Genomic DNA, 11,471 nt, shown 5'->3' with positions numbered 1-11,471 from the left:
CGGGCGTGAAGGAAAAACATCGTTGTGTTTAATCTAATCATGCTTGCCGTATCTCTTTGTGTTTTAGAGGTCATATTTCTTCTTAAGTAAATACACGCATCAATAGACAGACAGATTGGGTCATCATCCTTGAGTTTCACTGTACTTTCGGTTCTTTACTTCATACAAACCCCAAATTAATAGTTTAAAAAAAAAAGATAACATGCCCCTCAATACTGTAACACGTCTGTTCTGACTCTACCGATGTGAGTGTGAGTGTTTATGTCGAAATGTTTAAGTGAGATATAAAAAAATGGACAGCTTGAAAACGCGAACCAATACTGTGACGCTCAGTATTTTGATGTGGTAAGAGGAAATGGTACAACATACACACAAAGAGGGCTTGTAAGTTCACATTTCAGTGTCTGCACTGTAATGGTAACAACGCAAGAACATAGGGATTATTATGCCACACAGTCCTAGAACAAAACAATGCATCACCCGTTGTAAGCCATTTCATTGGCTATACTTATTTTCTCACCGCGTACGCTTCGAATTGACTCGAGTAGCTATTCAGACAGTGACGAGAATGGCCATGCTTTACTGGGTCTATCCTATAGGCGATTTATATAAAAAAATATTTTTAAAAATTAAACTAATGCACGAACAATCGTACCATGGGTGATCCCATGGAAATTGTGTCCGTCTTATTGCAAAATACATCAACATTTAATTTAACCGTGCAGATCGCTAGAACAAACCTCTGATAATACACATTTTGAAAAGTGTTGTGTGACACGGATCGCCATTGTCGTTTGGTGTCTGCTTTCTTCTTCGAAAAGAGATCGTTTCGTCTTGACTATAAAAATTTAATTTGACTAAGTTTTACGCACTACTTGAACTCATGCATTTACGTTGTAGGTGTAAGCCGTCGTTCTCAGTTTTCTGGAAGTTCGTTTGTGCGTTTCTCAGATGTGATACTATTTTTTATGGACCGAACGAAATTTCTTTTGGCGTGAATCAGGACTCGTGGTTTTGTGGCATAATTGGAAAGCATTGATTAAAGCCCAGTTATGTCGTCATCGAAATCGCTGACACGGATTTGAACTAACACTTCAGGTTTTGTGTGAGGCGATACGGTACATCATTGCCTTTTACTTCCTCAATGAAATCGTTTCATCTTATTGCAAAATTACATTTGACTAGGTTTCATACGCAGCAGGTCTCTGTATATAAGGAGAGTGTCTTAGCGTCAGAGTATTCATTCCGCTCTCAAACGATCAAGAAGATGGAAGAGTCAGCACAGATCGACCTGCTGGTCAAATATTTGCTAAAAGTCATACGAAAGCATAATTCACATGCGAAAGTGGCAACAAAACGTACTCTTTTGGTCGTTGATTTGATGAGAGTCATACGAAAGTGTGTAAGTGCTAATGAAGTTTGCTATATCTGCAAAGGTAAATGGGTATTTGTCTCCAGAATACCTGCTTCGTCTAAGAAAGAGAGACAAAAGTCAAGATACCTAATATCGTTGTCAGGAGAAAGGACACTGGAATTCAGAGTGCCCTACGAGAAAAGAGAAGAAACAAAAACAAGACGAAACAGAGAAGAGGGATTCAGAAGAAGAAGAAATTGAAGATGATGAAGAACTTGTGCCAGTAAAGACATGGAAATGGAAAAATTAACAATGTGAGCCGATGCGTTGGCCCTGATGTGAAATTTCATACTACCTTCTAAAAGAGAATAGACCAGAAAGAAAACGTAAGTGTCTCTTGGTCTTGACATTGTATAATAAGGATGGCGTGTTTTGTTTTTTACTCACACTTTATGAAATTGTGCTCTTTCACCTCTCTCTATCCCTCTGGACCATGTTTTAGTTAGAATTGAAATGGAAGGATGTTTTCCTTCACGCACGCTCTTTAGCCATGCAAGTCGGTAAACAATAGTCAGTCTATTCATCCATCATTTTGTGTCTTGATGTTTCCTAAATCACACACTGATGCCATAAAATAACGGGTTAAATGTGTTTTGTAGTGTTGGGAGTGGGGGTGGGGTGGGGTGGGGTGTAGGTGTTTGGCAGAGTTGGTCATTGCAGGTGAGGGCTTAGGTGCTTTCAAAAAACTTTTTCTTCTTCATTCTGTGTTGATAGTATATTTGGGGTTTGTATGCGTTCGCGTACGTTTGTGTGGATAGTTTATTTGGGGTTTGTTTTTTCCTCTTCCCTGTGTGTGTGTATGTGTGTGTGTGTGTGTGAGTGTGTGTTCGCGTACGTTGTGTAGATCGTATATTTGGTTGTTTTTTTTCTTCTTCCTCCCGAGTGTGGATAGCATATTTGGGGTTTGTATGCGTTAGCGACGTTGTGTGGATAGTATATTTGGGGTTTGTATGCGTTCGCGTACGTTTGTGTGGATAGTTTATTTGGGGTTTGTATCATCTCCCTTCTGTGTTGATAGTATATTTGGGGTTTGTTTTTTCCTCTTCCTCTGTGTGTGTATGTGTGTATGTGTGTGTGTGTGTGTGTGTGTGTGTGTCTGCGCGCGTACGTTGTGTGGGTGTGTGTATTTGTCTCTGTTTGTCCCTATAAAACTCACTTTATCCCTAGCAGATACACTCTACCTACTTACCTGCAGTAGCGTGTATTCAGGTCAGCCACTTGCAACATTGTTGATATTTATCCCCTAGTGTTCAGTACAGTGACGTCACTGACGCTGGAAATTTCGAGACTATAAATATGGACTTGAGGATTTCCACAGGTTGTAGCTATACATATGTACTAGAGTTCATAAACAGGAACGTCACTCAAGCTGAGGCTATAAAAAAGATAGTGGGATTTTCCAAAGGAATAACCCACAAGTTGTAGTATAAATAGATAGTGAGATTTCATAGGAATTTTAGCTGATTATAGTATAAATAGATACATGGGTGTTTATCGACGATGGTCACACAAGTTGATTTTGTAAGTAGTTACTAATTTTATCCATTTTATTCTAAACCGTTGTAACTTAATTTTCGGGGATATGTTTATTTTCCTTTAAATTCTGGGACAATTTCGTCATTTTAGCGTTACTTTTAGTCACATCCATTTTGTCGTTGAGCATTTCCTTGATTATAGCTATTTATAGCATCATTACAATTATGCAAATTTTTGAACACCCCATCAAGATTTCAGGTCTTGGTAATGCTTTATATATAAATCTCACGCTTGTACTACTGTATGTATGTCTCTGTCTCTGTTGTGTTTGACCCTCTACCATCATTGTCCCTAGACAATCCCACCATGTTCAATTCCCCTTGACGCTATACAGACCCACCATGTTCAATTTCCATATGTTCAATTCCCCTTGTCCCTAGATAGACCCACACTTTATTCCCCCATGTTCAATTCGCCTTGAGGCTATAGTGGCACAAGACTTTTTCCCATGTTCAATTCCCCTTGAGGCTAGAGTAGCCCAAGACTATTTCCCATGTTAAATTCCCCTTGAGGCTATAGTGGCCCACGATTTTTCTCCATGTTAAATTTCCATTGAGGCTATAGTGGCCCAGGGGGGGGTCTTGTAATGCTAATTTCCATTGAGGCTATAGTGGCCCCCTTTACTACTTCTAAATTAACATATTGGCAAAAGGGGGGTAAATGTATATGGAAGTAATGAGCCCCATACAAAAGAATTAGGTCGTTATGGAGTAAACTAATGGGGAAAAAACTTTTAAACTTTTGTAGAAATTAATCGCGTTCGAAGTGCGATAAAGTACGAGAGTTTGAAACAAAAAAAAGAGAAATTTTAAATTTTTTATTCCGTATTGCATCAGCAGATTATTGCATATTGCAGACATGTGGCGTGGACTTTGGCTATTAAATATCAACAGTAGACTATTAGATCATTTCTTCAAATATCTTGCTCGTGATTAGATGATGAAATCAACACAAGGAAGTTAAATGTGATTTAACTACATCTTTATTATACAACTGATCAAATATTATTATCCCTCGGTGTCGTCCCGTAAAAATGCCAAGTCATACTATTGCATCATGCATGAAGGTAAAACTTAAATGTGTCGAATACACACAAAGAAACTTGTATGGTTCATGTTTCCAAATAGAGACATTACAAATTGCAAGGATATCACAATGATCTGAAAGTTCCCTTACATGATCGACAGAATAAAGCGCACATTAAAGACGTTTCATTCTTTTGTTTCCCATCCACTTCGCGGCATTCTTATGCTACGATAATATATAATTCCTGTATATTTATTTGACCTTTACCACCTAAATAAACCGGCATATTCTGAACAGGTTGGTTCTGTTCGTAATGGCAATGTACTCTGTCCTGCTTTCCCTTCATGTGTTGTATAACGTCTTAATTTAGCGATTCCATGATTTGAACGTTAGCAATATTAATTGGTCACCTGTTTCATACGGCCAGTTTTTAAGGCTCCTTTTACTAAAATATATACTAATGAGACTCGACGACATTTTCTCAGTTTCTGAAGGTAGGTGCTTTAAGCAAGTTTGATTGTAGTATCGGGATCAGGTTATTCTGGAATGCAATGCAGTTTCGTAGCATTGTGGACCAAATTTAAAATGTCGCCATTATTGCAAAATAGTTTCTGGAGGAAGGTCTGTAAACAGTTGAGAAACTATTTTGGTAGTAAATATAAAGATACGTGCTTCGTCTGTGTGCGCATGATCTGTTCCGTTTTCACCTGGGACGTGAAGGAATTGTTTCGACTCAAATACTCCAGATTAACATTAACTGGCTGTTCTATGTTTCGGAATTATGTACTTTACCTGCACAGCATGCGAGAGACGTCGATCCTTCAGAATTTTCTAATAGTTAATTTTTAGTATAGACTTCAAATCTGTACGTAATTATAAGCAAAAAAGAAGATTTAAATGTTGAAGTTGGATCGATTTAATAAATTGCACACACAGTTAAAGATCTGCTTCATGGAATGTATCACATCGTCTCTTGGTACTTTTTAAAGTACGAATTGTATTCGATCATATTTACACGCTCATATCGTAGATGTCTAAATAAACTTATTTATTTAAGAACTAAATGAGCAATAAGAGTTTTTTTTATTTTTTATTGTAACGTTAAATTTGAGATCCACATATATGAGAAGAATCAAACAGAATTGATAAAAGTTGAGATGCCATTTTGTAGATCATTGTGAAATGGTTGCCGTGATGTAGAATATAAAACTGTTAAAGGAATTAAAAGAAATATTTTTCATAGGTTTCTTCATGTTGTGCCAGATTACCAAACTCGTATAAAATAATAACACAAGATTTGACAAGTGTAACAGCTGTGTTTATTGAGCGATTTAATATGCTATATAGCTAAAATATTTCCTTGAGTTTCCTCCGCATTTCGTCTTACTTCTGAGAAGGAAACGAAAACAGCAAATCGAGAACAAATAAACCATAAAAAAGGTAATTTTAAATAGGAGAACAATTAAACATTCCTGTCTATATTTAGTCAGCCCCTTATATATGCGTCAGATGGCAAGTACCCTGAATAACCACAGCTGATATCAGAATTTTTCAAGATCGGTTTCAAAGCAAATTTGACGCAATTTAGGACTGCTCTAATGTGTGTGTGTGTGTGTGTGTGTGTGTGTGTGTGTGTGATTTGGATTTTTAACGTAGCTTTAACAATTGTTCAGTCATATCGCTACGATGTCTACAGTGTGGCAGTTTATAGTGATGTCTAGCACTGGGGCATCATGCTGCAGATATGTAGCATCATGTCCCACCCAGTCACTTTATCCTGACATCGGGCCAACCGGTCATAACACTAGCCTCTTAATGATGATTCTACAGCGAGGCACCTGCCAGTACCATTTTTATATGTCTTTGATATGACCCGGTCGAGATTCGAACCCAAGACCTCCCGCATGCGAGGCGAATGCTGTAACCACTAGGCCACTGGAGGACTGTACTAGTGAAAAACAAGAAAACACATACAAGAGGCAACAATCCATTTCCAAATAAAGGTACCAAATGAAATCGACTGTACACAGCAAGAACACCAGTACACGTAAATAACACCAGCATCAATGTTATGTTATGTGCGACAGCGAATATAGCTACAAAGTACATTCACTTTTGTAATGTGAAGTGAAAGGTGCAGTTTGTGGAGTTGATAACAAAGTCATATGTTTCATTTGGTTACGGAGTGGAGTGTTTCAACACATGAAAGTCTGCGATTACAGTGTTTGAATCTTTTGATTGGATATTGTATCTGGGGTTTAATATCTTGATCAAAAGTCACAGGGGTTGGGTGCGTTGGTATAAGGAGTTGATACCGACAAAGAGCTTGACCACATGGAGGCTTTATTTCCCAAAACTGATCTGTTAATTTGTTTTTGTTCACTGCTAGGTCTGCAATTGCAGGTTCTTAAAGATTTCTCACGCGAATATATAGCATGTCAAATATGCAATCCAATATTTCTAGTAGGAACCCCAGCACCACTAGGGAATGACCTGTTTTGCGTTGGATTCCTGCAGTCATGCGTGTTTCTAGCTTGAATGAAAATTGTTTTGGGTTGACATGTTCGCAGACAAACCTTTAGTTATCTACTCAAATACGTTTTGGAGCCTGGTTGTTGCTGCATATCAATTAGGACTCTGGTGCTTTGTTAGATTTCTCGAGGAAAAGAGTTTTACGCATTTTTATCGGACATGTTCTTGTGCCAGTTACGAACATTTTCTTATTTGAAGTTTTGAACTGTTTCAGGAGTCAGGGTGATGTACTACATGCCAGATGTACGAGTAAGAGTTATTTACTACATGCCAGATGTACGAGTCAGAGTGTTGTACTATATGCTAGATGTACGAGTCAGAGTGATATACTACATGCCAGATGTACGAGTCAGAGTGATATACTTCATGCCAGATGTACGAGTCAAAGTGATGTACTACATGCCAGATGTACGAGTCAGAGTGATGTACTGCACGCTAGATGTACTACAAGTACGAGTCAGAGCGATGTACTACCTGCCAGATGTACGAGTCATAGTGATGTACTACATGACAGATGTACAAGTCAGAGTGATTTACTATATGCTAGATGTACGAGTCAGAGTGATATACTATACATGCCAGATGTACGAGTCATAGTGATGTACTACATGACAGATGTACGAGTCAGTCATTTACTATATGCTAGATGTACGAGTAAGAGTGATTTACTACATGCCAGATGTACTAGTCAGAGTGATGTACTACACGCCAGATGTACGAATCAGTGATGTACTACAAGCCAGATATACGAGTCAGAGCGATGTACTACAAGCCAGATGTACGAGTCAGAGCGATGTACTACATGACAGATGCATCAGTTTCAGATCTAAAAAAGCTGATATCAACTATTGGTTAAAGCTCTAAACCTCTGGCCACAAAATCAATAGCCAGAAGAGCAGATAAAAAAATCTAAGGGCAGCAGTACAAGAGTTGTAAACATTTGCATGGTTTTCCCTGAATTTTCTGGTCTGGTTGTATGAATGTGCTGGGTTAGTTACGTTGGTACTATTATTCTTCTGCCTTTACAAATAATTAAATACATTTTGACAATTAAATGTAACAGAAGAATTCGATAACTAATGTAAATATTGATTATATGTATAATCTTCAAACTGATAAATATTAAACAGACTCACATCGAATATAACATGGTTATATAATGTTCCCTGAAAGACAAGAGTTTCTGAAAAGACATAATATATCACATCTAGTTTTTGCGCTTACAAAAAGGTAGAAAAGTACAGAAAAACGGAATGAATATCATGTGAGATAAAGAACATATAAAAACATTTGGCTTTGATATATGAAAGGCATGAGCATGTATGGACCTAAAATATAGTAAGTTTTCATTGTTTTATTAATCCTTTTTTGTTTGTTTTGAAATACCTACTTTCCCAAGGAATAAGTCCTTTAGCTTATGATGACATTGATTACAATATTCACTTTGTAGATTTTTCTTGGCTTAGGAAAATTGATAAAAATTAATACTACTTTTAATTGTTACAAATCATGAACAATGAAATAAGTATTTATTCAGTTAATTCAGTGCCAGATCTGTGTAATGTACATAATATATACATGGAATGGTATGGCAATGAAATCCATCAATGTATAAATATGCCATTATAATAATTTGAAAATTGCACAGAAACATGATTTGTGTAATAAATATAACACATATTAATAAAGAATTATACGTTTTTCAAGATTACATAATCTTTACATAATTTACATAATTTAGGGATATTATAATATTGTCTGCATATCCCCATAGTTTAACTATACATGGTCGTATATTATGAAGATTCGTAAACTATTTCATATACAAACATTTCTTGTCAATATTTATAAACTATTTATATACAAACATCTCCTGTCAATATTTATGAACAATTCATATATAAACATATCCTGTCATTATGTACGAACTATTTATATTCAAATATCTTTTATCAATCTACATAAATTATTTCGTATGCAAGCATAGATGTGCATAGTTACCCACCCCCAAAAAGCACTGTAACCTTGATAATTGTGGCCACGAGATGCACACACAAATGCATTCTTCCTGTTCTAAAAAAGCCAGACTTTCTCAAGTTATATTATTGTTCAATTTAAAAAGCTACTGAATTCATATTCATTGGCACGTGTTTGAACTTTACATCACTCAAATAAAGAAGCACAGGCTATGAACGATGCTTAAAAACTCAAATCCTAATGTGTCCATTCAACACAAACATATCCCAAAATTGTAAACCACAATATTAATTCAAGCATTCATAGTCAAATAGTTACTGACAGTTATTGTTTTACTACTACAGTTACTTACAGATTAAGGAAATAATAAAATTAAATGGGTATTTCATGTAAATGATCAAACATTACAAAATATCGCTTATTTTCAACACCAAACTGATTCTAGCTTTCATAAAACACTAGGAAGGTTGAACTGCAATAGAAGAATCATATTTTGTGTCGGGAAAAAAACAATTCCAATTTCTTTCTTTCAGTTCTCGTACACTGACAACGAGTTTCTTTCTTGACATTTCTTCCTTACAGTTCTCTTACACTGACTACGAGTTTCTTTCTTGACATGTCTCGTAACACGCTAAGTTACCAATGCCTTTCAGTAAAAGTCTTTTCAAACGTAAAATTCAAACCTAAGGAGGGTATACATTTTGTGCTTCACGGCTGCCTGCATATTTTTCTGACCAAAGTGTTAATAACGTAGATGACCATGATTACTAGACGGATAGTGAGTCCTACAAGCGTGTCTGATACTGAGCAATGCATGTCAAGCTTAGGATGACTAGTCCTACAAGAATGTATGGTATTGAGTACTGCGTGTCATTCTTTAGATGACGAATTTTACAAGCTTATCTGAAACTAACTATTGCATGTTATGCTTAGGAATTGCCTTCACATGCATTCAGTTCATCGTACGAGTCAACTATATTCTTTGATTTGATTTCCTTTCTGTCTACATTTCTCTACAGAGTAGCAATACTAGTAAGCTAATACACGTCTCCATTTGCATGTATGTGTATTTGTGTGACAATTTAGCTTCCCTTGCTCCATCCAAATTTTAATTTATTATTGTTAATAGTCTCGTTTGCTACCCAGAAACATTTCTAGTACGCATTCGCAAATTCTTATGATTTTGTTTACTTCCCATTACGATTATTTATCTAAGGGTGACGATCTTGTTTTGTCGGAGTATAAACAGTTGATATCTTTTCAGATGCAGTGCAATACAACTAATATACATTTCTTTCTGACTGACATTCCATTTTGACTATAATGCACCAAATAATTATTGATTCAATTCTTAATTATTTTGCCAAAGTATATTTATCTATCCGCGAAACTTTCCATCATGAACCTTGCTTGCATAATTCTAAAGCTTATGCGTCACATGATTTGACAAGAGAAAATAAAACCTAAAAAGCAAATCATGTGAGATGCGATATGTACATATCTTTCACGTCGTCAGACGTCAATACATCTGAGACAGACCTGTCAAGATATACAGTAGATCATATAGCATCTACTTAGACACATTAGATACTCTAGATATGTCCATAATAAATAACATGAGACCTATACAAGGATATAAATATCAGTAATTTAAACACATATTTGACCTATCCATAGAGACATATAAATAGGCTTATGACCAACATATATAGACATACAAACAGGTCATTGACCACCCTGTAGCGACATAAATATAGCTATTGACTATCTATGGAGACCAATATAACACGTCTGTGACGTATCTGGAGAGACATAAAAACACGTCTATGACTTCACTATTGAGACATATAAACATGTCTATAGCCTACCCCTAGAGATGTAAACACGTCGATGACATATCTATAGAGACATAAAAGCTTGTATATGACCTACCTATAGAGACATATAAGATACTCTTTATGTGTCTCTTTCTGCTGACACAGCATTTATTGAAATTTAAAAATGCCAAGACCAAGAGAATATGAGATATTCTTCATTTTTCTCAAGGACAACTTTAGACATCAATGGGGGCCTATATAATTATGTGCATAATTATATAGGTTGAATTATATATTTATTAACAGAAAACTAAATCTAGAGGTGAATCTAGTGGAATTTTTGACATGCATATTGTGAAATATTGTAGTTGCAACAAGGACAACTAAGTACACCTTGAAAGACCATATAAAACATAACATACATTAAAATTTCGGCATACTTTAACAACAAAACAATACACTGCCTTTGTAGTGTGGCTTTAATTCGTCTACATCTAGCAATTTAAAGACAAACAATATAGCAAGACGGGGTTTGACAGTTTTGACATCAAATATGCATGTGCCCAAACAATTTTACACAGAGTCAGACAAAGAATTACACATCTTTCAAAGAAAAATAAATAAATTTTGAGTTAAAAATAACCCCAAAACTGAGACGGGAAATCCATCTTTGCTCTCATGGTGTACAGCACTATCAAACGGAACCTTCTGTACATACACGTCCAAGAGATAACACTTGCAATATGTTACAATGGAAAAGGAGAAATATCCGTCCAAGATTTACGCCTAAAACTTTAAGACACAAGTTTATGAGCTCTCAGTATGGACTGGAAATATTTAAACAATAATTCAATCCCTATTTGGCGGTAGTGAAAGAATGGTGAACTAGAAATATTTAGATACTAATTCAAGCCGTATCTGGCAGTAGAGAAAGACTGGTGAAATACTATGCTGATCAATTTTAAACTGTAAAATCCATTTTAGCTGGGGATGTGTATATAAGGAGGATTTTGTCAGCAATTTCTTCATTACTGTCTTCATATGAGTCTTTCAGAAGCTATGATCAGAACGTTTAGTTGTGTTCAGATTTATTATGAGAGTAATCATTTATTTTAATTATTCATTAGAATGACAAAGTGTTCGTTCATATCCTGGACTAAAACACTATC

Source organism: Sinohyriopsis cumingii, chromosome 6 (assembly GCF_028554795.1).
Source record: "Sinohyriopsis cumingii isolate HCF-2022 chromosome 6, ASM2855479v2, whole genome shotgun sequence".
Taxonomy (NCBI): Eukaryota; Metazoa; Mollusca; class Bivalvia; order Unionida; family Unionidae; genus Sinohyriopsis; species Sinohyriopsis cumingii.
This window is presented reverse-complemented; position numbering follows the sequence as displayed.